This window comes from Leptonotus elevatus, chromosome 1, assembly GCF_054856555.1.
Source record: "Leptonotus elevatus isolate MCC_2025b chromosome 1, RoL_Lele_1.0, whole genome shotgun sequence".
NCBI lineage: Eukaryota > Metazoa > Chordata > Actinopteri > Syngnathiformes > Syngnathidae > Leptonotus > Leptonotus elevatus.
Window position 1 is genome coordinate 51,529,707 of NC_141239.1, and position 21,882 is coordinate 51,551,588.

The 21,882-nt window shown below is 42.8% G+C and overlaps 43 non-coding genes across 43 annotated transcripts; all 43 read left to right on the forward strand.

Moving 5' to 3' along the window:
* Positions 1 to 141: 141 nt before the first annotated feature.
* Positions 142 to 223, forward strand: trnas-aga (transfer RNA serine (anticodon AGA)). Its single transcript has one exon. It is a non-coding gene; the product is annotated as a tRNA-Ser (tRNA).
* Positions 224 to 782: 559 nt separating this feature from the next.
* trnal-caa (transfer RNA leucine (anticodon CAA)) lies at positions 783 to 895 on the forward strand. Its single transcript has 2 exons — positions 783 to 820; positions 850 to 895. It is a non-coding gene; the product is annotated as a tRNA-Leu (tRNA).
* A 381-nt stretch (positions 896 to 1,276) lies between these two features.
* On the forward strand, positions 1,277 to 1,358 carry trnas-uga (transfer RNA serine (anticodon UGA)). The gene has a single exon. It is a non-coding gene; the product is annotated as a tRNA-Ser (tRNA).
* Positions 1,359 to 1,678: 320 nt separating this feature from the next.
* trnas-aga (transfer RNA serine (anticodon AGA)) lies at positions 1,679 to 1,760 on the forward strand. The gene has a single exon. It is a non-coding gene; the product is annotated as a tRNA-Ser (tRNA).
* Positions 1,761 to 2,319: 559 nt separating this feature from the next.
* On the forward strand, positions 2,320 to 2,432 carry trnal-caa (transfer RNA leucine (anticodon CAA)). The gene is made up of 2 exons: positions 2,320 to 2,357; positions 2,387 to 2,432. It is a non-coding gene; the product is annotated as a tRNA-Leu (tRNA).
* Positions 2,433 to 2,814: 382 nt separating this feature from the next.
* trnas-uga (transfer RNA serine (anticodon UGA)) lies at positions 2,815 to 2,896 on the forward strand. The gene has a single exon. It is a non-coding gene; the product is annotated as a tRNA-Ser (tRNA).
* A 320-nt stretch (positions 2,897 to 3,216) lies between these two features.
* On the forward strand, positions 3,217 to 3,298 carry trnas-aga (transfer RNA serine (anticodon AGA)). The gene has a single exon. It is a non-coding gene; the product is annotated as a tRNA-Ser (tRNA).
* A 559-nt stretch (positions 3,299 to 3,857) lies between these two features.
* Positions 3,858 to 3,970, forward strand: trnal-caa (transfer RNA leucine (anticodon CAA)). The gene is made up of 2 exons: positions 3,858 to 3,895; positions 3,925 to 3,970. It is a non-coding gene; the product is annotated as a tRNA-Leu (tRNA).
* Positions 3,971 to 4,351: 381 nt separating this feature from the next.
* trnas-uga (transfer RNA serine (anticodon UGA)) lies at positions 4,352 to 4,433 on the forward strand. The gene has a single exon. It is a non-coding gene; the product is annotated as a tRNA-Ser (tRNA).
* A 320-nt stretch (positions 4,434 to 4,753) lies between these two features.
* Positions 4,754 to 4,835, forward strand: trnas-aga (transfer RNA serine (anticodon AGA)). The gene has a single exon. It is a non-coding gene; the product is annotated as a tRNA-Ser (tRNA).
* A 559-nt stretch (positions 4,836 to 5,394) lies between these two features.
* On the forward strand, positions 5,395 to 5,507 carry trnal-caa (transfer RNA leucine (anticodon CAA)). Its single transcript has 2 exons — positions 5,395 to 5,432; positions 5,462 to 5,507. It is a non-coding gene; the product is annotated as a tRNA-Leu (tRNA).
* Positions 5,508 to 5,889: 382 nt separating this feature from the next.
* trnas-uga (transfer RNA serine (anticodon UGA)) lies at positions 5,890 to 5,971 on the forward strand. Its single transcript has one exon. It is a non-coding gene; the product is annotated as a tRNA-Ser (tRNA).
* A 320-nt stretch (positions 5,972 to 6,291) lies between these two features.
* Positions 6,292 to 6,373, forward strand: trnas-aga (transfer RNA serine (anticodon AGA)). Its single transcript has one exon. It is a non-coding gene; the product is annotated as a tRNA-Ser (tRNA).
* A 559-nt stretch (positions 6,374 to 6,932) lies between these two features.
* trnal-caa (transfer RNA leucine (anticodon CAA)) lies at positions 6,933 to 7,045 on the forward strand. Its single transcript has 2 exons — positions 6,933 to 6,970; positions 7,000 to 7,045. It is a non-coding gene; the product is annotated as a tRNA-Leu (tRNA).
* Positions 7,046 to 7,427: 382 nt separating this feature from the next.
* trnas-uga (transfer RNA serine (anticodon UGA)) lies at positions 7,428 to 7,509 on the forward strand. The gene has a single exon. It is a non-coding gene; the product is annotated as a tRNA-Ser (tRNA).
* Positions 7,510 to 7,829: 320 nt separating this feature from the next.
* On the forward strand, positions 7,830 to 7,911 carry trnas-aga (transfer RNA serine (anticodon AGA)). Its single transcript has one exon. It is a non-coding gene; the product is annotated as a tRNA-Ser (tRNA).
* Positions 7,912 to 8,470: 559 nt separating this feature from the next.
* On the forward strand, positions 8,471 to 8,583 carry trnal-caa (transfer RNA leucine (anticodon CAA)). The gene is made up of 2 exons: positions 8,471 to 8,508; positions 8,538 to 8,583. It is a non-coding gene; the product is annotated as a tRNA-Leu (tRNA).
* Positions 8,584 to 8,964: 381 nt separating this feature from the next.
* trnas-uga (transfer RNA serine (anticodon UGA)) lies at positions 8,965 to 9,046 on the forward strand. Its single transcript has one exon. It is a non-coding gene; the product is annotated as a tRNA-Ser (tRNA).
* Positions 9,047 to 9,366: 320 nt separating this feature from the next.
* Positions 9,367 to 9,448, forward strand: trnas-aga (transfer RNA serine (anticodon AGA)). Its single transcript has one exon. It is a non-coding gene; the product is annotated as a tRNA-Ser (tRNA).
* A 559-nt stretch (positions 9,449 to 10,007) lies between these two features.
* On the forward strand, positions 10,008 to 10,120 carry trnal-caa (transfer RNA leucine (anticodon CAA)). The gene is made up of 2 exons: positions 10,008 to 10,045; positions 10,075 to 10,120. It is a non-coding gene; the product is annotated as a tRNA-Leu (tRNA).
* Positions 10,121 to 10,502: 382 nt separating this feature from the next.
* On the forward strand, positions 10,503 to 10,584 carry trnas-uga (transfer RNA serine (anticodon UGA)). The gene has a single exon. It is a non-coding gene; the product is annotated as a tRNA-Ser (tRNA).
* A 320-nt stretch (positions 10,585 to 10,904) lies between these two features.
* On the forward strand, positions 10,905 to 10,986 carry trnas-aga (transfer RNA serine (anticodon AGA)). The gene has a single exon. It is a non-coding gene; the product is annotated as a tRNA-Ser (tRNA).
* A 559-nt stretch (positions 10,987 to 11,545) lies between these two features.
* trnal-caa (transfer RNA leucine (anticodon CAA)) lies at positions 11,546 to 11,658 on the forward strand. Its single transcript has 2 exons — positions 11,546 to 11,583; positions 11,613 to 11,658. It is a non-coding gene; the product is annotated as a tRNA-Leu (tRNA).
* Positions 11,659 to 12,040: 382 nt separating this feature from the next.
* trnas-uga (transfer RNA serine (anticodon UGA)) lies at positions 12,041 to 12,122 on the forward strand. The gene has a single exon. It is a non-coding gene; the product is annotated as a tRNA-Ser (tRNA).
* A 320-nt stretch (positions 12,123 to 12,442) lies between these two features.
* trnas-aga (transfer RNA serine (anticodon AGA)) lies at positions 12,443 to 12,524 on the forward strand. Its single transcript has one exon. It is a non-coding gene; the product is annotated as a tRNA-Ser (tRNA).
* A 559-nt stretch (positions 12,525 to 13,083) lies between these two features.
* trnal-caa (transfer RNA leucine (anticodon CAA)) lies at positions 13,084 to 13,196 on the forward strand. Its single transcript has 2 exons — positions 13,084 to 13,121; positions 13,151 to 13,196. It is a non-coding gene; the product is annotated as a tRNA-Leu (tRNA).
* A 382-nt stretch (positions 13,197 to 13,578) lies between these two features.
* On the forward strand, positions 13,579 to 13,660 carry trnas-uga (transfer RNA serine (anticodon UGA)). The gene has a single exon. It is a non-coding gene; the product is annotated as a tRNA-Ser (tRNA).
* Positions 13,661 to 13,980: 320 nt separating this feature from the next.
* Positions 13,981 to 14,062, forward strand: trnas-aga (transfer RNA serine (anticodon AGA)). The gene has a single exon. It is a non-coding gene; the product is annotated as a tRNA-Ser (tRNA).
* A 559-nt stretch (positions 14,063 to 14,621) lies between these two features.
* On the forward strand, positions 14,622 to 14,734 carry trnal-caa (transfer RNA leucine (anticodon CAA)). Its single transcript has 2 exons — positions 14,622 to 14,659; positions 14,689 to 14,734. It is a non-coding gene; the product is annotated as a tRNA-Leu (tRNA).
* Positions 14,735 to 15,116: 382 nt separating this feature from the next.
* On the forward strand, positions 15,117 to 15,198 carry trnas-uga (transfer RNA serine (anticodon UGA)). Its single transcript has one exon. It is a non-coding gene; the product is annotated as a tRNA-Ser (tRNA).
* Positions 15,199 to 15,518: 320 nt separating this feature from the next.
* Positions 15,519 to 15,598, forward strand: trnas-aga (transfer RNA serine (anticodon AGA)). Its single transcript has one exon. It is a non-coding gene; the product is annotated as a tRNA-Ser (tRNA).
* A 559-nt stretch (positions 15,599 to 16,157) lies between these two features.
* Positions 16,158 to 16,270, forward strand: trnal-caa (transfer RNA leucine (anticodon CAA)). Its single transcript has 2 exons — positions 16,158 to 16,195; positions 16,225 to 16,270. It is a non-coding gene; the product is annotated as a tRNA-Leu (tRNA).
* Positions 16,271 to 16,651: 381 nt separating this feature from the next.
* Positions 16,652 to 16,733, forward strand: trnas-uga (transfer RNA serine (anticodon UGA)). Its single transcript has one exon. It is a non-coding gene; the product is annotated as a tRNA-Ser (tRNA).
* Positions 16,734 to 17,053: 320 nt separating this feature from the next.
* Positions 17,054 to 17,135, forward strand: trnas-aga (transfer RNA serine (anticodon AGA)). Its single transcript has one exon. It is a non-coding gene; the product is annotated as a tRNA-Ser (tRNA).
* A 559-nt stretch (positions 17,136 to 17,694) lies between these two features.
* On the forward strand, positions 17,695 to 17,807 carry trnal-caa (transfer RNA leucine (anticodon CAA)). The gene is made up of 2 exons: positions 17,695 to 17,732; positions 17,762 to 17,807. It is a non-coding gene; the product is annotated as a tRNA-Leu (tRNA).
* A 382-nt stretch (positions 17,808 to 18,189) lies between these two features.
* On the forward strand, positions 18,190 to 18,271 carry trnas-uga (transfer RNA serine (anticodon UGA)). The gene has a single exon. It is a non-coding gene; the product is annotated as a tRNA-Ser (tRNA).
* Positions 18,272 to 18,591: 320 nt separating this feature from the next.
* trnas-aga (transfer RNA serine (anticodon AGA)) lies at positions 18,592 to 18,673 on the forward strand. Its single transcript has one exon. It is a non-coding gene; the product is annotated as a tRNA-Ser (tRNA).
* Positions 18,674 to 19,232: 559 nt separating this feature from the next.
* Positions 19,233 to 19,345, forward strand: trnal-caa (transfer RNA leucine (anticodon CAA)). Its single transcript has 2 exons — positions 19,233 to 19,270; positions 19,300 to 19,345. It is a non-coding gene; the product is annotated as a tRNA-Leu (tRNA).
* Positions 19,346 to 19,726: 381 nt separating this feature from the next.
* trnas-uga (transfer RNA serine (anticodon UGA)) lies at positions 19,727 to 19,808 on the forward strand. The gene has a single exon. It is a non-coding gene; the product is annotated as a tRNA-Ser (tRNA).
* Positions 19,809 to 20,128: 320 nt separating this feature from the next.
* trnas-aga (transfer RNA serine (anticodon AGA)) lies at positions 20,129 to 20,210 on the forward strand. The gene has a single exon. It is a non-coding gene; the product is annotated as a tRNA-Ser (tRNA).
* A 559-nt stretch (positions 20,211 to 20,769) lies between these two features.
* On the forward strand, positions 20,770 to 20,882 carry trnal-caa (transfer RNA leucine (anticodon CAA)). Its single transcript has 2 exons — positions 20,770 to 20,807; positions 20,837 to 20,882. It is a non-coding gene; the product is annotated as a tRNA-Leu (tRNA).
* A 382-nt stretch (positions 20,883 to 21,264) lies between these two features.
* Positions 21,265 to 21,346, forward strand: trnas-uga (transfer RNA serine (anticodon UGA)). Its single transcript has one exon. It is a non-coding gene; the product is annotated as a tRNA-Ser (tRNA).
* Positions 21,347 to 21,666: 320 nt separating this feature from the next.
* On the forward strand, positions 21,667 to 21,748 carry trnas-aga (transfer RNA serine (anticodon AGA)). The gene has a single exon. It is a non-coding gene; the product is annotated as a tRNA-Ser (tRNA).
* The last annotated feature ends 134 nt before the right edge of the window (positions 21,749 to 21,882 follow it).

Sequence of the window (21,882 nt, forward strand, 5' to 3'; positions counted from 1 at the left end):
TCTCAGAATTTACTAAGAGACTAGACTTAAAGATCTGAGACCATCTGTACGCTGCAAGAGGTGCTGTTTCCTTTGGAACTCTTCCCTATAACGGATCTATTCAGCAAGCACTAGTCTTAATATTAAAGCTACATGGGCAAGGTTGTCGTGGCCGAGTGGTTAAGGCGATGGACTAGAAATCCATTGGGGTCTCCCCTCGTAGGTTCGAATCCTGCCGACAACGAGTGTGTCTTCTGTTATTTAGCTCTCTGTCTAGTCTATTTTGTTGAAGTATGCGAGCATTGCTATGGGGTATATGCCACGGAGGAGAAGGGACTTCCAACTTCTGTGTGTCTCAGAGGTGCTGTTTCCGGTTGCTGTTTGCGACGTGTGGCCTGGCATTGGTGTTAACGCTAAGTTCTTAAGTGCCAAGTGTTCTCAGGTGCTCGACAAGGTGTACTTCCTTCCACTGTGTATTGGGAATTTTGGTCTCCCAAGAAAGGTATAGGTTCGAGTTAAAGTCTTGTCAATTCATTTTAACATGAGTATGGGCTCAGCAGTACTTAACTGACCAGATTATTGCATTTTAGCTTTCCAAGAAATACAGATTGTTACAATTCAGCATAGACTAGTACTCTTGGGCACCTGACAAAAGATGACTCCTTCCACAGCAAATTGGGATTTCTGCCTCCAAATGAAGGCATTGGGTTCAAAAAACATAGCTGAAAAGTATTTTAGGATGCATTTTGGCTAAGACCAGACTGTTGTAGGTTTGGTTTCCCATGACTTTCATGTTCTTGAAGGTCAGGATGGCCGAGTGGTCTAAGGCGCCAGACTCAAGATATGCGTCTTTCCTCAGTGGTTTGGGCTTTCTGGTCTCTAAATAGAGGCGTGGGTTCAAATCCCACTCCTGACAAGGTATTTTCAACATGTCATTTTTTTTATTCGGCTCTGGACACTTGTCCTACAGACGAGAATGCAGGTTTTACAGTAATCATTGGATTGTATGGTCATCATGTTGTAAGCATTGAAATTAGCTGCTTGTTCCGAAAACCTGATTCTGTAAAGACTAGTAGACGCAATAAGTGGATTTATAATGACCCCAACAAGCCCCTTCTCACCAAAGTCAGCGCGAGCCCTACCATCGAATTACTTTTTAAGTAGATGGTGATTGTGACATGCATGGAACAGAATGACAGCCAATCAAGAAGCCAACTGAAGCTCATACTATTCACGAAATTTAGAGGGACAAACACTGGTGTTAACCCTAATGTTAGCATTAAATGCTAAGCTATATGTTGTCGTGGCCGAGTGGTTAAGGCGATGGACTTGAAATCCATTGGGGTCTCCCTGCGTAGGTTCAAATCCTGCCGACAACGCAATTACTTTCTGGAATTTTGCTCTCTATATTCTCTTGGCTTCACTTGCGTCAAAATGAATAGTGATGTCAAGGTGTGACTGGGTCCTTAGCAATTTGGCACTTCTGATCAAATTGTGTTCTGTGTTCAAACCCCACTCTTAACCAAGTACTGTTAAAAGTGTGTCTGTTGACTTGATTTCTCAGAATTTACTAAGAGACTAGACTTAAAGATCTGAGACCATCTGTACGCTGCAAGAGGTGCTGTTTCCTTTGGAACTCTTCCCTATAACGGATCTATTCAGCAAGCACTAGTCTTAATATTAAAGCTACATGGGCAAGGTTGTCGTGGCCGAGTGGTTAAGGCGATGGACTAGAAATCCATTGGGGTCTCCCCTCGTAGGTTCGAATCCTGCCGACAACGAGTGTGTCTTCTGTTATTTAGCTCTCTGTCTAGTCTATTTTGTTGAAGTATGCGAGCATTGCTATGGGGTATATGCCACGGAGGAGACGGGACTTCCGACTTCTGTGTGTCTCAGAGGTGCTGTTTCCGGTTGCTGTTTGCGACGTGTGGCCTGGCATTGGTGTTAACGCTAAGTTCTTAAGTGCCAAGTGTTCTCAGGTGCTCGACAAGGTGTACTTCCTTCCACTGTGTATTGGGAATTTTGGTCTCCCAAGAAAGGTATAGGTTCGAGTTAAAGTCTTGTCAATTCATTTTAACATGAGTATGGGCTCAGCAGTACTTAACTGACCAGATTATTGCATTTTAGCTTCCCAAGAAATACAGATTGTTACAATTCAGCATAGACTAGTACTCTTGGGCACCTGACAAAAGATGACTCCTTCCACAGCAAATTGGGATTTCTGCCTCCAAATGAAGGCATTGGGTTCAAAAAGCATAGCTGAAAAGTATTTTAGGATGCATTTTGGCTAAGACCAGACTGTTGTAGGTTTGGTTTCCCATGACTTTTATGTTCTTGCAGGTCAGGATGGCCGAGTGGTCTAAGGCGCCAGACTCAAGATATGCGTCTTTCCTCAGTGGTTTGGGCTTTCTGGTCTCTAAATAGAGGCGTGGGTTCAAATCCCACTCCTGACAAGGTATTTTCAACATGTCATTTTTTTTATTCGGCTCTGGACACTTGTCCTACAGACGAGAATGCAGGTTTTACAGTAATCATTGGATTGTATGGTCATCATGTTGTAAGCATTGAAATTAGCTGCTTGTTCCGAAAACCTGATTCTGTAAAGACTAGTAGACGCAATAAGTGGATTTATAATGACCCCAACAAGCCCCTTCTGACCAAAGTCAGCGCGAGCCCTACCATCGAATTACTTTTTAAGTAGATGGTGATTGTGACATGCATGGAACAGAATGACAGCCAATCAAGAAGCCAACTGAAGCTCATACTATTCACGAAATTTAGAGGGACAAACACTGGTGTTAACCCTAATGTTAGCATTAAATGCTAAAGTTATATGTTGTCATGGCCGAGTGGTTAAGGCGATGGACTTGAAATACATTGGGGTCTCCCTGCGTAGGTTCAAATCCTGCCGACAACGCAATTACTTTCTGGAATTTTGCTCTCTATATTCTCTTGGCTTCACTTGCGTCAAAATGAATAGTGATGTCAAGGTGTGACTGGGTCCTTAGCAATTTGGCACTTCTGATCAAATTGTATTCTGTGTTCAAACCCCACTCTTAACCAAGTACTGTTAAAAGTGTGTCTGTTGACTTGATTTCTCAGAATTTACTAAGAGACTAGACTTAAAGATCTGAGACCATCTGTACGCTGCAAGAGGTGCTGTTTCCTTTGGAACTCTTCCCTATAACGGATCTATTCAGCAAGCACTAGTCTTAATATTAAAGCTATATGGGCAAGGTTGTCGTGGCCGAGTGGTTAAGGCGATGGACTAGAAATCCATTGGGGTCTCCCCTCATAGGTTCGAATCCTGCCGACAACGAGTGTGTCTTCTGTTATTTAGCTCTCTGTCTTGTCTATTGTGTTAAAGTATGCGAGCATTGCAATGGGGTATATGCCACGGAGGAGAAGGGACTTCCAACTTCTGTGTGTCTCAGAGGTGCTGTTTCCGGTTGCTGTTTGCGACGTGTGGCCTGGCATTGGTGTTAACGCTAAGTTCTTAAGTGCCAAGTGTTCTCAGGTGCTCGACAAAGTGTACTTCCTTCCACTGTGTATTGGGAATTTTGGTCTCCCAAGAAAGGTATAGGTTCGAGTTAAAGTCTTGTCAATTCATTTTAACATGAGTATGGGCTCAGCAGTACTTAACTGACCAGATTATTGCATTTTAGCTTTCCAAGAAATACAGATTGTTACAATTCAGCATAGACTAGTACTCTTGGGCACCTGACAAAAGATTACTCCTTCCACAGCAAATTGGGATTTCTGCCTCCAAATGAAGGCATTGGGTTCAAAAAGCATAGCTGAAAAGTATTTTAGGATGCATTTTGGCTAAGACCAGACTGTTGTAGGTTTGGTTTCCCATGACTTTCATGTTCTTGAAGGTCAGGATGGCCGAGTGGTCTAAGGCGCCAGACTCAAGATATGCGTCTTTCCTCAGTGGTTTGGGCTTTCTGGTCTCTAAATAGAGGCGTGGGTTCAAATCCCACTCCTGACAAGGTATTTTCAACATGTCATTTTTTTTATTCGGCTCTGGACACTTGTCCTACAGACGAGAATGCAGGTTTTACAGTAATCATTGGATTGTATGGTCATCATGTTGTAAGCATTGAAATTAGCTGCTTGTTCCGAAAACCTGATTCTGTAAAGACTAGTAGACGCAATAAGTGGATTTATAATGACCCCAACAAGCCCCTTCTCACCAAAGTCAGCGCGAGCCCTACCATCGAATTACTTTTTAAGTAGATGGTGATTGTGACATGCATGGAACAGAATGACAGCCAATCAAGAAGCCAACTGAAGCTCATACTATTCACGAAATTTAGAGGGACAAACACTGGTGTTAACCCTAATGTTAGCATTAAATGCTAAGCTATATGTTGTCGTGGCCGAGTGGTTAAGGCGATGGACTTGAAATCCATTGGGGTCTCCCTGCGTAGGTTCAAATCCTGCCGACAACGCAATTACTTTCTGGAATTTTGCTCTCTATATTCTCTTGGCTTCACTTGCGTCAAAATGAATAGTGATGTCAAGGTGTGACTGGGTCCTTAGCAATTTGGCACTTCTGATCAAATTGTGTTCTGTGTTCAAACCCCACTCTTAACCAAGTACTGTTAAAAGTGTGTCTGTTGACTTGATTTCTCAGAATTTACTAAGAGACTAGACTTAAAGATCTGAGACCATCTGTACGCTGCAAGAGGTGCTGTTTCCTTTGGAACTCTTCCCTATAACGGATCTATTCAGCAAGCACTAGTCTTAATATTAAAGCTACATGGGCAAGGTTGTCGTGGCCGAGTGGTTAAGGCGATGGACTAGAAATCCATTGGGGTCTCCCCTCGTAGGTTCGAATCCTGCCGACAACGAGTGTATCTTCTGTTATTTAGCTCTCTGTCTAGTCTATTTTGTTGAAGTATGCGAGCATTGCTATGGGGTATATGCCACGGAGGAGACGGGACTTCCGACTTCTGTGTGTCTCAGAGGTGCTGTTTCCGGTTGCTGTTTGCGACGTGTGGCCTGGCATTGGTGTTAACGCTAAGTTCTTAAGTGCCAAGTGTTCTCAGGTGCTCGACAAGGTGTACTTCCTTCCACTGTGTATTGGGAATTTTGGTCTCCCAAGAAAGGTATAGGTTCGAGTTAAAGTCTTGTCAATTCATTTTAACATGAGTATGGGCTCAGCAGTACTTAACTGACCAGATTATTGCATTTTAGCTTCCCAAGAAATACAGATTGTTACAATTCAGCATAGACTAGTACTCTTGGGCACCTGACAAAAGATGACTCCTTCCACAGCAAATTGGGATTTCTGCCTCCAAATGAAGGCATTGGGTTCAAAAAGCATAGCTGAAAAGTATTTTAGGATGCATTTTGGCTAAGACCAGACTGTTGTAGGTTTGGTTTCCCATGACTTTTATGTTCTTGCAGGTCAGGATGGCCGAGTGGTCTAAGGCGCCAGACTCAAGATATGCGTCTTTCCTCAGTGGTTTGGGCTTTCTGGTCTCTAAATAGAGGCGTGGTTTCAAATCCCACTCCTGACAAGGTATTTTCAACATGTCATTTTTTTTATTCGGCTCTGGACACTTGTCCTACAGACGAGAATGCAGGTTTTACAGTAATCATTGGATTGTATGGTCATCATGTTGTAAGCATTGAAATTAGCTGCTTGTTCCGAAAACCTGATTCTGTAAAGACTAGTAGACGCAATAAGTGGATTTATAATGACCCCAACAAGCCCCTTCTGACCAAAGTCAGCGCGAGCCCTACCATCGAATTACTTTTTAAGTAGATGGTGATTGTGACATGCATGGAACAGAATGACAGCCAATCAAGAAGCCAACTGAAGCTCATACTATTCACGAAATTTAGAGGGACAAACACTGGTGTTAACCCTAATGTTAGCATTAAATGCTAAAGTTATATGTTGTCATGGCCGAGTGGTTAAGGCGATGGACTTGAAATACATTGGGGTCTCCCTGCGTAGGTTCAAATCCTGCCGACAACGCAATTACTTTCTGGAATTTTGCTCTCTATATTCTCTTGGCTTCACTTGCGTCAAAATGAATAGTGATGTCAAGGTGTGACTGGGTCCTTAGCAATTTGGCACTTCTGATCAAATTGTATTCTGTGTTCAAACCCCACTCTTAACCAAGTACTGTTAAAAGTGTGTCTGTTGACTTGATTTCTCAGAATTTACTAAGAGACTAGACTTAAAGATCTGAGACCATCTGTACGCTGCAAGAGGTGCTATTTCCTTTGGAACTCTTCCCTATAACGGATCTATTCAGCAAGCACTAGTCTTAATATTAAAGCTACATGGGCAAGGTTGTCGTGGCCGAGTGGTTAAGGCGATGGACTAGAAATCCATTGGGGTCTCCCCTCGTAGGTTCGAATCCTGCCGACAACGAGTGTGTCTTCTGTTATTTAACTCTCTGTCTAGTCTATTTTGTTAAAGTATGCGAGCATTGCTATGGGGTATATGCCACGGAGGAGACGGGACTTCCGACTTCTGTGTGTCTCAGAGGTGCTGTTTCCGGTTGCTGTTTGCGACGTGTGGCCTGGCATTGGTGTTAACGCTAAGTTCTTAAGTGCCAAGTGTTCTCAGGTGCTCGACAAGGTGTACTTCCTTCCACTGTGTATTGGGAATTTTGGTCTCCCAAGAAAGGTATAGGTTCGAGTTAAAGTCTTGTCAATTCATTTTAACATGAGTATGGGCTCAGCAGTACTTAACTGACCAGATTATTGCATTTTAGCTTCCCAAGAAATACAGATTGTTACAATTCAGCATAGACTAGTACTCTTGGGCACCTGACAAAAGATGACTCCTTCCACAGCAAATTGGGATTTCTGCCTCCAAATGAAGGCATTGGGTTCAAAAAGCATAGCTGAAAAATATTTTAGGATGCATTTTGGCTAAGACCAGACTGTTGTAGGTTTGGTTTCCCATGACTTTTATGTTCTTGCAGGTCAGGATGGCCGAGTGGTCTAAGGCGCCAGACTCAAGATATGCGTCTTTCCTCAGTGGTTTGGGCTTTCTGGTCTCTAAATAGAGGCGTGGGTTCAAATCCCACTCCTGACAAGGTATTTTCAACAAGTCATTTTTTTTATTCGGCTCTGGACACTTGTCCTACAGACGAGAATGCAGGTTTTACAGTAATCATTGGATTGTATGGTCATCATGTTGTAAGCATTGAAATTAGCTGCTTGTTCCGAAAACCTGATTCTGTAAAGACTAGTAGACGCAATAAGTGGATTTATAATGACCCCAACAAGCCCCTTCTGACCAAAGTCAGCGCGAGCCCTACCATCGAATTACTTTTTAAGTAGATGGTGATTGTGACATGCATGGAACAGAATGACAGCCAATCAAGAAGCCAACTGAAGCTCATACTATTCACGAAATTTAGAGGGACAAACACTGGTGTTAACCCTAATGTTAGCATTAAATGCTAAAGTTATATGTTGTCGTGGCCGAGTGGTTAAGGCGATGGACTTGAAATACATTGGGGTCTCCCTGCGTAGGTTCAAATCCTGCCGACAACGCAATTACTTTCTGGAATTTTGCTCTCTATATTCTCTTGGCTTCACTTGCGTCAAAATGAATAGTGATGTCAAGGTGTGACTGGGTCCTTAGCAATTTGGCACTTCTGATCAAATTGTATTCTGTGTTCAAACCCCACTCTTAACCAAGTACTGTTAAAAGTGTGTCTGTTGACTTGATTTCTCAGAATTTACTAAGAGACTAGACTTAAAGATCTGAGACCATCTGTACGCTGCAAGAGGTGCTGTTTCCTTTGGAACTCTTCCCTATAACGGATCTATTCAGCAAGCACTAGTCTTAATATTAAAGCTACATGGGCAAGGTTGTCGTGGCCGAGTGGTTAAGGCGATGGACTAGAAATCCATTGGGGTCTCCCCTCATAGGTTCGAATCCTGCCGACAACGAGTGTGTCTTCTTTTATTTAGCTCTCTGTCTTGTCTATTGTGTTAAAGTATGCGAGCATTGCTATGGGGTATATGCCACGGAGGAGAAGGGACTTCCAACTTCTGTGTGTCTCAGAGGTGCTGTTTCCGGTTGCTGTTTGCGACGTGTCGCCTGGCATTGGTGTTAACGCTAAGTTCTTAAGTGCCAAGTGTTCTCAGGTGCTCGACAAGGTGTACTTCCTTCCACTGTGTATTGGGAATTTTGGTCTCCCAAGAAAGGTATAGGTTCGAGTTAAAGTCTTGTCAATTCATTTTAACATGAGTATGGGCTCAGCAGTACTTAACTGACCAGATTATTGCATTTTAGCTTTCCAAGAAATACAGATTGTTACAATTCAGCATAGACTAGTACTCTTGGGCACCTGACAAAAGATGACTCCTTCACCAGCAAATTGGGATTTCTGCCTCCAAATGAAGGCATTGGGTTCAAAAAGCATAGCTGAAAAGTATTTTAGGATGCATTTTGGCTAAGACCAGACTGTTGTAGGTTTGGTTTCCCATGACTTTCATGTTCTTGAAGGTCAGGATGGCCGAGTAGTCTAAGGCGCCAGACTCAAGATATGCGTCTTTCCTCAGTGGTTTGGGCTTTCTGGTCTCTAAATAGAGGCGTGGGTTCAAATCCCACTCCTGACAAGGTATTTTCAACATGTCATTTTTTTTATTCGGCTCTGGACACTTGTCCTACAGACGAGAATGCAGGTTTTACAGTAATCATTGGATTGTATGGTCATCATGTTGTAAGCATTGAAATTAGCTGCTTGTTCCGAAAACCTGATTCTGTAAAGACTAGTAGACGCAATAAGTGGATTTATAATGACCCCAACAAGCCCCTTCTCACCAAAGTCAGCGCGAGCCCTACCATCGAATTACTTTTTAAGTAGATGGTGATTGTGACATGCATGGAACAGAATGACAGCCAATCAAGAAGCCAACTGAAGCTCATACTATTCACGAAATTTAGAGGGACAAACACTGGTGTTAACCCTAATGTTAGCATTAAATGCTAAGCTATATGTTGTCGTGGCCGAGTGGTTAAGGCGATGGACTTGAAATCCATTGGGGTCTCCCTGCGTAGGTTCAAATCCTGCCGACAACGCAATTACTTTCTGGAATTTTGCTCTCTATATTCTCTTGGCTTCACTTGCGTCAAAATGAATAGTGATGTCAAGGTGTGACTGGGTCCTTAGCAATTTGGCACTTCTGATCAAATTGTGTTCTGTGTTCAAACCCCACTCTTAACCAAGTACTGTTAAAAGTGTGTCTGTTGACTTGATTTCTCAGAATTTACTAAGAGACTAGACTTAAAGATCTGAGACCATCTGTACGCTGCAAGAGGTGCTGTTTCCTTTGGAACTCTTCCCTATAACGGATCTATTCAGCAAGCACTAGTCTTAATATTAAAGCTACATGGGCAAGGTTGTCGTGGCCGAGTGGTTAAGGCGATGGACTAGAAATCCATTGGGGTCTCCCCTCGTAGGTTCGAATCCTGCCGACAACGAGTGTGTCTTCTGTTATTTAGCTCTCTGTCTAGTCTATTTTGTTGAAGTATGCGAGCATTGCTATGGGGTATATAACACGGAGGAGACGGGACTTCCGACTTCTGTGTGTCTCAGAGGTGCTGTTTCCGGTTGCTGTTTGCGACGTGTGGCCTGGCATTGGTGTTAACGCTAAGTTCTTAAGTGCCAAGTGTTCTCAGGTGCTCGACAAGGTGTACTTCCTTCCACTGTGTATTGGGAATTTTGGTCTCCCAAGAAAGGTATAGGTTCGAGTTAAAGTCTTGTCAATTCATTTTAACATGAGTATGGGCTCAGCAGTACTTAACTGACCAGATTATTGCATTTTAGCTTCCCAAGAAATACAGATTGTTACAATTCAGCATAGACTAGTACTCTTGGGCACCTGACAAAAGATGACTCCTTCCACAGCAAATTGGGATTTCTGCCTCCAAATGAAGGCATTGGGTTCAAAAAGCATAGCTGAAAAGTATTTTAGGATGCATTTTGGCTAAGACCAGACTGTTGTAGGTTTGGTTTCCCATGACTTTTATGTTCTTGCAGGTCAGGATGGCCGAGTGGTCTAAGGCGCCAGACTCAAGATATGCGTCTTTCCTCAGTGGTTTGGGCTTTCTGGTCTCTAAATAGAGGCGTGGGTTCAAATCCCACTCCTGACAAGGTATTTTCAACATGTCATTTTTTTTATTCGGCTCTGGACACTTGTCCTACAGACGAGAATGCAGGTTTTACAGTAATCATTGGATTGTATGGTCATCATGTTGTAAGCATTGAAATTAGCTGCTTGTTCCGAAAACCTGATTCTGTAAAGACTAGTAGACGCAATAAGTGGATTTATAATGACCCCAACAAGCCCCTTCTGACCAAAGTCAGCGCGAGCCCTACCATCGAATTACTTTTTAAGTAGATGGTGATTGTGACATGCATGGAACAGAATGACAGCCAATCAAGAAGCCAACTGAAGCTCATACTATTCACGAAATTTAGAGGGACAAACACTGGTGTTAACCCTAATGTTAGCATTAAATGCTAAAGTTATATGTTGTCGTGGCCGAGTGGTTAAGGCGATGGACTTGAAATACATTGGGGTCTCCCTGCGTAGGTTCAAATCCTGCCGACAACGCAATTACTTTCTGGAATTTTGCTCTCTATATTCTCTTGGCTTCAATTGCGTCAAAATGAATAGTGATGTCAAGGTGTGACTGGGTCTTTAGCAATTTGGCACTTCTGATCAAATTGTATTCTGTGTTCAAACCCCACTCTTAACCAAGTACTGTTAAAAGTGTGTCTGTTGACTTGATTTCTCAGAATTTACTAAGAGACTAGACTTAAAGATCTGAGACCATCTGTACGCTGCAAGAGGTGCTGTTTCCTTTGGAAATCTTCCCTATAACGGATCTATTCAGCAAGCACTAGTCTTAATATTAAAGCTATATGGGCAAGGTTGTCGTGGCCGAGTGGTTAAGGCGATGGACTAGAAATCCATTGGGGTCTCCCCTCATAGGTTCGAATCCTGCCGACAACGAGTGTGTCTTCTGTTATTTAGCTCTCTGTCTTGTCTATTGTGTTAAAGTATGCGAGCATTGCAATGGGGTATATGCCACGGAGGAGAAGAGACTTCCAACTTCTGTGTGTCTCAGAGGTGCTGTTTCCGGTTGCTGTTTGCGACGTGTGGCCTGGCATTGGTGTTAACGCTAAGTTCTTAAGTGCCAAGTGTTCTCAGGTGCTCGACAAAGTGTACTTCCTTCCACTGTGTATTGGGAATTTTGGTCTCCCAAGAAAGGTATAGGTTCGAGTTAAAGTCTTGTCAATTCATTTTAACATGAGTATGGGCTCAGCAGTACTTAACTGACCAGATTATTGCATTTTAGCTTTCCAAGAAATACAGATTGTTACAATTCAGCATAGACTAGTACTCTTGGGCACCTGACAAAAGATGACTCCTTCCACAGCAAATTGGGATTTCTGCCTCCAAATGAAGGCATTGGGTTCAAAAAGCATAGCTGAAAAGTATTTTAGGATGCATTTTGGCTAAGACCAGACTGTTGTAGGTTTGGTTTCCCATGACTTTCATGTTCTTGAAGGTCAGGATGGCCGAGTGGTCTAAGGCGCCAGACTCAAGATATGCGTCTTTCCTCAGTGGTTTGGGCTTTCTGGTCTCTAAATAGAGGCGTGGGTTCAAATCCCACTCCTGACAAGGTATTTTCAACATGTCATTTTTTTTATTCGGCTCTGGACACTTGTCCTACAGACGAGAATGCAGGTTTTACAGTAATCATTGGATTGTATGGTCATCATGTTGTAAGCATTGAAATTAGCTGCTTGTTCCGAAAACCTGATTCTGTAAAGACTAGTAGACGCAATAAGTGGATTTATAATGACCCCAACAAGCCCCTTCTCACCAAAGTCAGCGCGAGCCCTACCATCGAATTACTTTTTAAGTAGATGGTGATTGTGACATGCATGGAACAGAATGACAGCCAATCAAGAAGCCAACTGAAGCTCATACTATTCACGCAATTTAGAGGGACAAACACTGGTGTTAACCCTAATGTTAGCATTAAATGCTAAAGTTATATGTTGTCGTGGCCGAGTGGTTAAGGCGATGGACTTGAAATACATTGGGGTCTCCCTGCGTAGGTTCAAATCCTGCCGACAACGCAATTACTTTCTGGAATTTTGCTCTCTATATTCTCTTGGCTTCAATTGCGTCAAAATGAATAGTGATGTCAAGGTGTGACTGGGTCTTTAGCAATTTGGAACTTCTGATCAAATTGTATTCTGTGTTCAAACCCCACTCTTAACCAAGTACTGTTAAAAGTGTGTCTGTTGACTTGATTTCTCAGAATTTACTAAGAGACTAGACTTAAAGATCTGAGACCATCTGTACGCTGCAAGAGGTGCTGTTTCCTTTGGAACTCTTCCCTATAACGGATCTATTCAGCAAGCACTAGTCTTAATATTAAAGCTATATGGGCAAGGTTGTCGTGGCCGAGTGGTTAAGGCGATGGACTAGAAATCCATTGGGGTCTCCCCTCATAGGTTCGAATCCTGCCGACAACGAGTGTGTCTTCTGTTATTTAGCTCTCTGTCTTGTCTATTGTGTTAAAGTATGCGAGCATTGCAATGGGGTATATGCCACGGAGGAGAAGAGACTTCCAACTTCTGTGTGTCTCAGAGGTGCTGTTTCCGGTTGCTGTTTGCGACGTGTGGCCTGGCATTGGTGTTAACGCTAAGTTCTTAAGTGCCAAGTGTTCTCAGGTGCTCGACAAAGTGTACTTCCTTCCACTGTGTATTGGGAATTTTGGTCTCCCAAGAAAGGTATAGGTTCGAGTTAAAGTCTTGTCAATTCATTTTAACATGAGTATGGGCTCAGCAGTACTTAACTGACCAGATTATTGCATTTTAGCTTTCCAAGAAATACAGATTGTTACAATTCAGCATAGACTAGTACTCTTGGGCACCTGACAAAAGATGACTCCTTCCACAGCAAATTGGGATTTCTGCCTCCAAATGAAGGCATTGGGTTCAAAAAGCATAGCTGAAAAGTATTTTAGGATGCATTTTGGCTAAGACCAGACTGTTGTAGGTTTGGTTTCCCATGACTTTCATGTTCTTGAAGGTCAGGATGGCCGAGTGGTCTAAGGCGCCAGACTCAAGATATGCGTCTTTCCTCAGTGGTTTGGGCTTTCTGGTCTCTAAATAGAGGCGTGGGTTCAAATCCCACTCCTGACAAGGTATTTTCAACATGTCATTTTTTTTATTCGGCTCTGGACACTTGTCCTACAGACGAGAATGCAGGTTTTACAGTAATCATTGGATTGTATGGTCATCATGTTGTAAGCATTGAAATTAGCTGCTTGTTCCGAAAACCTGATTCTGTAAAGACTAGTAGACGCAATAAGTGGATTTATAATGACCCCAACAAGCCCCTTCTCACCAAAGTCAGCGCGAGCCCTACCATCGAATTACTTTTTAAGTAGATGGTGATTGTGACATGCATGGAACAGAATGACAGCCAATCAAGAAGCCAACTGAAGCTCATACTATTCACGCAATTTAGAGGGACAAACACTGGTGTTAACCCTAATGTTAGCATTAAATGCTAAAGTTATATGTTGTCGTGGCCGAGTGGTTAAGGCGATGGACTTGAAATACATTGGGGTCTCCCTGCGTAGGTTCAAATCCTGCCGACAACGCAATTACTTTCTGGAATTTTGCTCTCTATATTCTCTTGGCTTCAATTGCGTCAAAATGAATAGTGATGTCAAGGTGTGACTGGGTCTTTAGCAATTTGGAACTTCTGATCAAATTGTATTCTGTGTTCAAACCCCACTCTTAACCAAGTACTGTTAAAAGTGTGTCTGTTGACTTGATTTCTCAGAATTTACTAAGAGACTAGACTTAAAGATCTGAGACCATCTGTACGCTGCAAGAGGTGCTGTTTCCTTTGGAACTCTTCCCTATAACGGATCTATTCAGCAAGCACTAGTCTTAATATTAAAGCTATATGGGCAAGGTTGTCGTGGCCGAGTGGTTAAGGCGATGGACTAGAAATCCATTGGGGTCTCCCCTCATAGGTTCGAATCCTGCCGACAACGAGTGTGTCTTCTGTTATTTAGCTCTCTGTCTTGTCTATTGTGTTAAAGTATGCGAGCATTGCAATGGGGTATATGCCACGGAGGAGAAGAGACTTCCAACTTCTGTGTGTCTCAGAGGTGCTGTTTCCGGTTGCTGTTTGCGACGTGTGGCCTGGCATTGGTGTTAACGCTAAGTTCTTAAGTGCCAAGTGTTCTCAGGTGCTCGACAAAGTGTACTTCCTTCCACTGTGTATTGGGAATTTTGGTCTCCCAAGAAAGGTATAGGTTCGAGTTAAAGTCTTGTCAATTCATTTTAACATGAGTATGGGCTCAGCAGTACTTAACTGACCAGATTATTGCATTTTAGCTTTCCAAGAAATACAGATTGTTACAATTCAGCATAGACTAGTACTCTTGGGCACCTGACAAAAGATGACTCCTTCCACAGCAAATTGGGATTTCTGCCTCCAAATGAAGGCATTGGGTTCAAAAAGCATAGCTGAAAAGTATTTTAGGATGCATTTTGGCTAAGACCAGACTGTTGTAGGTTTGGTTTCCCATGACTTTCATGTTCTTGAAGGTCAGGATGGCCGAGTGGTCTAAGGCGCCAGACTCAAGATATGCGTCTTTCCTCAGTGGTTTGGGCTTTCTGGTCTCTAAATAGAGGCGTGGGTTCAAATCCCACTCCTGACAAGGTATTTTCAACATGTCATTTTTTTTATTCGGCTCTGGACACTTGTCCTACAGACGAGAATGCAGGTTTTACAGTAATCATTGGATTGTATGGTCATCATGTTGTAAGCATTGAAATTAGCTGCTTGTTCCGAAAACCTGATTCTGTAAAGACTAGTAGACGCAATAAGTGGATTTATAATGACCCCAACAAGCCCCTTCTCACCAAAGTCAGCGCGAGCCCTACCATCGAATTACTTTTTAAGTAGATGGTGATTGTGACATGCATGGAACAGAATGACAGCCAATCAAGAAGCCAACTGAAGCTCATACTATTCACGAAATTTAGAGGGACAAACACTGGTGTTAACCCTAATGTTAGCATTAAATGCTAAAGTTATATGTTGTCGTGGCCGAGTGGTTAAGGCGATGGACTTGAAATACATTGGGGTCTCCCTGCGTAGGTTCAAATCCTGCCGACAACGCAATTACTTTCTGGAATTTTGCTCTCTATATTCTCTTGGCTTCAATTGCGTCAAAATGAATAGTGATGTCAAGGTGTGACTGGGTCCTTAGCAATTTGGCACTTCTGATCAAATTGTGTTCTGTGTTCAAACCCCACTCTTAACCAAGTACTGTTAAAAGTGTGTCTGTTGACTTGATTTCTCAGAATTTACTAAGAGACTAGACTTAAAGATCTGAGACCATCTGTACGCTGCAAGAGGTGCTGTTTCCTTTGGAACTCTTCCCTATAACGGATCTATTCAGCAAGCACTAGTCTTAATATTAAAGCTACATGGGCAAGGTTGTCGTGGCCGAGTGGTTAAGGCGATGGACTAGAAATCCATTGGGGTCCCCTCGTAGGTTCGAATCCTGCCGACAACGAGTGTGTCTTCTGTTATTTAGCTCTCTGTCTAGTCTATTTTGTTAAAGTATGCGAGCATTGCTATGGGGTATATGCCACGGAGGAGACGGGACTTCCGACTTCTGTGTGTCTCAGAGGTGCTGTTTCCGGTTGCTGTTTGCGACGTGTGGCCTGGCATTGGTGTTAACGCTAAGTTCTTAAGTGCCAAGTGTTCTCAGGTGCTCGACAAGGTCTACTTCCTTCCACTGTGTATTGGGAATTTTGGTCTCCCAAGAAAGGTATAGGTTCGAGTTAAAGTCTTGTCAATTCATTTTAACATGAGTATGGGCTCAGCAGTACTTAACTGACCAGATTATTGCATTTTAGCTTCCCAAGAAATACAGATTGTTACAATTCAGCATAGACTAGTACTCTTGGGCACCTGACAAAAGATGACTCCTTCCACAGCAAATTGGGATTTCTGCCTCCAAATGAAGGCATTGGGTTCAAAAAGCATAGCTGAAAAATATTTTAGGATGCATTTTGGCTAAGACCAGACTGTTGTAGGTTTGGTTTCCCATGACTTTTATGTTCTTGCAGGTCAGGATGGCCGAGTGGTCTAAGGCGCCAGACTCAAGATATGCGTCTTTCCTCAGTGGTTTGGGCTTTCTGGTCTCTAAATAGAGGCGTGGGTTCAAATCCCACTCCTGACAAGGTATTTTCAACATGTCATTTTTTTTATTCGGCTCTGGACACTTGTCCTACAGACGAGAATGCAGGTTTTACAGTAATCATTGGATTGTATGGTCATCATGTTGTAAGCATTGAAATTAGCTGCTTGTTCCGAAAACCTGATTCTGTAAAGACTAGTAGACGCAATAAGTGGATTTATAATGACCCCAACAAGCCCCTTCTCACCAAAGTCAGCGCGAGCCCTACCATCGAATTACTTTTTAAGTAGATGGTGATTGTGACATGCATGGAACAGAATGACAGCCAATCAAGAAGCCAACTGAAGCTCATACTATTCACGAAATTTAGAGGGACAAACACTGGTGTTAACCCTAATGTTAGCATTAAATGCTAAGCTATATGTTGTCGTGGCCGAGTGGTTAAGGCGATGGACTTGAAATCCATTGGGGTCTCCCTGCGTAGGTTCAAATCCTGCCGACAACGCAATTACTTTCTGGAATTTTGCTCTCTATATTCTCTTGGCTTCACTTGCGTCAAAATGAATAGTGATGTCAAGGTGTGACTGGGTCCTTAGCAATTTGGCACTTCTGATCAAATTGTGTTCTGTGTTCAAACCCCACTCTTAACCAAGTACTGTTAAAAGTGTGTCTGTTGACTTGATTTCTCAGAATTTACTAAGAGACTAGACTTAAAGATCTGAGACCATCTGTACGCTGCAAGAGGTGCTGTTTCCTTTGGAACTCTTCCCTATAACGGATCTATTCAGCAAGCACTAGTCTTAATATTAAAGCTACATGGGCAAGGTTGTCGTGGCCGAGTGGTTAAGGCGATGGACTAGAAATCCATTGGGGTCTCCCCTCGTAGGTTCGAATCCTGCCGACAACGAGTGTATCTTCTGTTATTTAGCTCTCTGTCTAGTCTATTTTGTTGAAGTATGCGAGCATTGCTATGGGGTATATGCCACGGAGGAGACGGGACTTCCGACTTCTGTGTGTCTCAGAGGTGCTGTTTCCGGTTGCTGTTTGCGACGTGTGGCCTGGCATTGGTGTTAACGCTAAGTTCTTAAGTGCCAAGTGTTCTCAGGTGCTCGACAAGGTGTACTTCCTTCCACTGTGTATTGGGAATTTTGGTCTCCCAAGAAAGGTATAGGTTCGAGTTAAAGTCTTGTCAATTCATTTTAACATGAGTATGGGCTCAGCAGTACTTAACTGACCAGATTATTGCATTTTAGCTTCCCAAGAAATACAGATTGTTACAATTCAGCATAGACTAGTACTCTTGGGCACCTGACAAAAGATGACTCCTTCCACAGCAAATTGGGATTTCTGCCTCCAAATGAAGGCATTGGGTTCAAAAAGCATAGCTGAAAAGTATTTTAGGATGCATTTTGGCTAAGACCAGACTGTTGTAGGTTTGGTTTCCCATGACTTTTATGTTCTTGCAGGTCAGGATGGCCGAGTGGTCTAAGGCGCCAGACTCAAGATATGCGTCTTTCCTCAGTGGTTTGGGCTTTCTGGTCTCTAAATAGAGGCGTGGTTTCAAATCCCACTCCTGACAAGGTATTTTCAACATGTCATTTTTTTTATTCGGCTCTGGACACTTGTCCTACAGACGAGAATGCAGGTTTTACAGTAATCATTGGATTGTATGGTCATCATGTTGTAAGCATTGAAATTAGCTGCTTGTTCCGAAAACCTGATTCTGTAAAGACTAGTAGACGCAATAAGTGGATTTATAATGACCCCAACAAGCCCCTTCTGACCAAAGTCAGCGCGAGCCCTACCATCGAATTACTTTTTAAGTAGATGGTGATTGTGACATGCATGGAACAGAATGACAGCCAATCAAGAAGCCAACTGAAGCTCATACTATTCACGAAATTTAGAGGGACAAACACTGGTGTTAACCCTAATGTTAGCATTAAATGCTAAAGTTATATGTTGTCGTGGCCGAGTGGTTAAGGCGATGGACTTGAAATACATTGGGGTCTCCCTGCGTAGGTTCAAATCCTGCCGACAACGCAATTACTTTCTGGAATTTTGCTCTCTATATTCTCTTGGCTTCACTTGCGTCAAAATGAATAGTGATGTCAAGGTGTGACTGGGTCCTTAGCAATTTGGCACTTCTGATCAAATTGTATTCTGTGTTCAAACCCCACTCTTAACCAAGTACTGTTAAAAGTGTGTCTGTTGACTTGATTTCTCAGAATTTACTAAGAGACTAGACTTAAAGATCTGAGACCATCTGTACGCTGCAAGAGGTGCTGTTTCCTTTGGAACTCTTCCCTATAACGGATCTATTCAGCAAGCACTAGTCTTAATATTAAAGCTACATGGGCAAGGTTGTCGTGGCCGAGTGGTTAAGGCGATGGACTAGAAATCCATTGGGGTCTCCCCTCATAGGTTCGAATCCTGCCGACAACGAGTGTGTCTTCTTTTATTTAGCTCTCTGTCTTGTCTATTGTGTTAAAGTATGCGAGCATTGCTATGGGGTATATGCCACGGAGGAGAAGGGACTTCCAACTTCTGTGTGTCTCAGAGGTGCTGTTTCCGGTTGCTGTTTGCGACGTGTCGCCTGGCATTGGTGTTAACGCTAAGTTCTTAAGTGCCAAGTGTTCTCAGGTGCTCGACAAGGTGTACTTCCTTCCACTGTGTATTGGGAATTTTGGTCTCCCAAGAAAGGTATAGGTTCGAGTTAAAGTCTTGTCAATTCATTTTAACATGAGTATGGGCTCAGCAGTACTTAACTGACCAGATTATTGCATTTTAGCTTTCCAAGAAATACAGATTGTTACAATTCAGCATAGACTAGTACTCTTGGGCACCTGACAAAAGATGACTCCTTCACCAGCAAATTGGGATTTCTGCCTCCAAATGAAGGCATTGGGTTCAAAAAGCATAGCTGAAAAGTATTTTAGGATGCATTTTGGCTAAGACCAGACTGTTGTAGGTTTGGTTTCCCATGACTTTCATGTTCTTGAAGGTCAGGATGGCCGAGTAGTCTAAGGCGCCAGACTCAAGATATGCGTCTTTCCTCAGTGGTTTGGGCTTTCTGGTCTCTAAATAGAGGCGTGGGTTCAAATCCCACTCCTGACAAGGTATTTTCAACATGTCATTTTTTTTATTCGGCTCTGGACACTTGTCCTACAGACGAGAATGCAGGTTTTACAGTAATCATTGGATTGTATGGTCATCATGTTGTAAGCATTGAAATTAGCTGCTTGTTCCGAAAACCTGATTCTGTAAAGACTAGTAGACGCAATAAGTGGATTTATAATGACCCCAACAAGCCCCTTCTCACCAAAGTCAGCGCGAGCCCTACCATCGAATTACTTTTTAAGTAGATGGTGATTGTGACATGCATGGAACAGAATGACAGCCAATCAAGAAGCCAACTGAAGCTCATACTATTCACGAAATTTAGAGGGACAAACACTGGTGTTAACCCTAATGTTAGCATTAAATGCTAAGCTATATGTTGTCGTGGCCGAGTGGTTAAGGCGATGGACTTGAAATCCATTGGGGTCTCCCTGCGTAGGTTCAAATCCTGCCGACAACGCAATTACTTTCTGGAATTTTGCTCTCTATATTCTCTTGGCTTCAATTGCGTCAAAATGAATAGTGATGTCAAGGTGTGACTGGGTCTTTAGCAATTTGGCACTTCTGATCAAATTGTATTCTGTGTTCAAACCCCACTCTTAACCAAGTACTGTTAAAAGTGTGTCTGTTGACTTGATTTCTCAGAATTTACTAAGAGACTAGACTTAAAGATCTGAGACCATCTGTACGCTGCAAGAGGTGCTGTTTCCTTTGGAAATCTTCCCTATAACGGATCTATTCAGCAAGCACTAGTCTTAATATTAAAGCTATATGGGCAAGGTTGTCGTGGCCGAGTGGTTAAGGCGATGGACTAGAAATCCATTGGGGTCTCCCCTCATAGGTTCGAATCCTGCCGACAACGAGTGTGTCTTCTGTTATTTAGCTCTCTGTCTTGTCTATTGTGTTAAAGTATGCGAGCATTGCAATGGGGTATATGCCACGGAGGAGAAGAGACTTCCAACTTCTGTGTGTCTCAGAGGTGCTGTTTCCGGTTGCTGTTTGCGACGTGTGGCCTGGCATTGGTGTTAACGCTAAGTTCTTAAGTGCCAAGTGTTCTCAGGTGCTCGACAAAGTGTACTTCCTTCCACTGTGTATTGGGAATTTTGGTCTCCCAAGAAAGGTATAGGTTCGAGTTAAAGTCTTGTCAATTCATTTTAACATGAGTATGGGCTCAGCAGTACTTAACTGACCAGATTATTGCATTTTAGCTTTCCAAGAAATACAGATTGTTACAATTCAGCATAGACTAGTACTCTTGGGCACCTGACAAAAGATGACTCCTTCCACAGCAAATTGGGATTTCTGCCTCCAAATGAAGGCATTGGGTTCAAAAAGCATAGCTGAAAAGTATTTTAGGATGCATTTTGGCTAAGACCAGACTGTTGTAGGTTTGGTTTCCCATGACTTTCATGTTCTTGAAGGTCAGGATGGCCGAGTGGTCTAAGGCGCCAGACTCAAGATATGCGTCTTTCCTCAGTGGTTTGGGCTTTCTGGTCTCTAAATAGAGGCGTGGGTTCAAATCCCACTCCTGACAAGGTATTTTCAACATGTCATTTTTTTTATTCGGCTCTGGACACTTGTCCTACAGACGAGAATGCAGGTTTTACAGTAATCATTGGATTGTATGGTCATCATGTTGTAAGCATTGAAATTAGCTGCTTGTTCCGAAAACCTGATTCTGTAAAGACTAGTAGACGCAATAAGTGGATTTATAATGACCCCAACAAGCCCCTTCTCACCAAAGTCAGCGCGAGCCCTACCATCGAATTACTTTTTAAGTAGATGGTGATTGTGACATGCATGGAACAGAATGACAGCCAATCAAGAAGCCAACTGAAGCTCATACTATTCACGCAATTTAGAGGGACAAACACTGGTGTTAACCCTAATGTTAGCATTAAATGCTAAAGTTATATGTTGTCGTGGCCGAGTGGTTAAGGCGATGGACTTGAAATACATTGGGGTCTCCCTGCGTAGGTTCAAATCCTGCCGACAACGCAATTACTTTCTGGAATTTTGCTCTCTATATTCTCTTGGCTTCAATTGCGTCAAAATGAATAGTGATGTCAAGGTGTGACTGGGTCTTTAGCAATTTGGAACTTCTGATCAAATTGTATTCTGTGTTCAAACCCCACTCTTAACCAAGTACTGTTAAAAGTGTGTCTGTTGACTTGATTTCTCAGAATTTACTAAGAGACTAGACTTAAAGATCTGAGACCATCTGTACGCTGCAAGAGGTGCTGTTTCCTTTGGAACTCTTCCCTATAACGGATCTATTCAGCAAGCACTAGTCTTAATATTAAAGCTATATGGGCAAGGTTGTCGTGGCCGAGTGGTTAAGGCGATGGACTAGAAATCCATTGGGGTCTCCCCTCATAGGTTCGAATCCTGCCGACAACGAGTGTGTCTTCTGTTATTTAGCTCTCTGTCTTGTCTATTGTGTTAAAGTATGCGAGCATTGCAATGGGGTATATGCCACGGAGGAGAAGAGACTTCCAACTTCTGTGTGTCTCAGAGGTGCTGTTTCCGGTTGC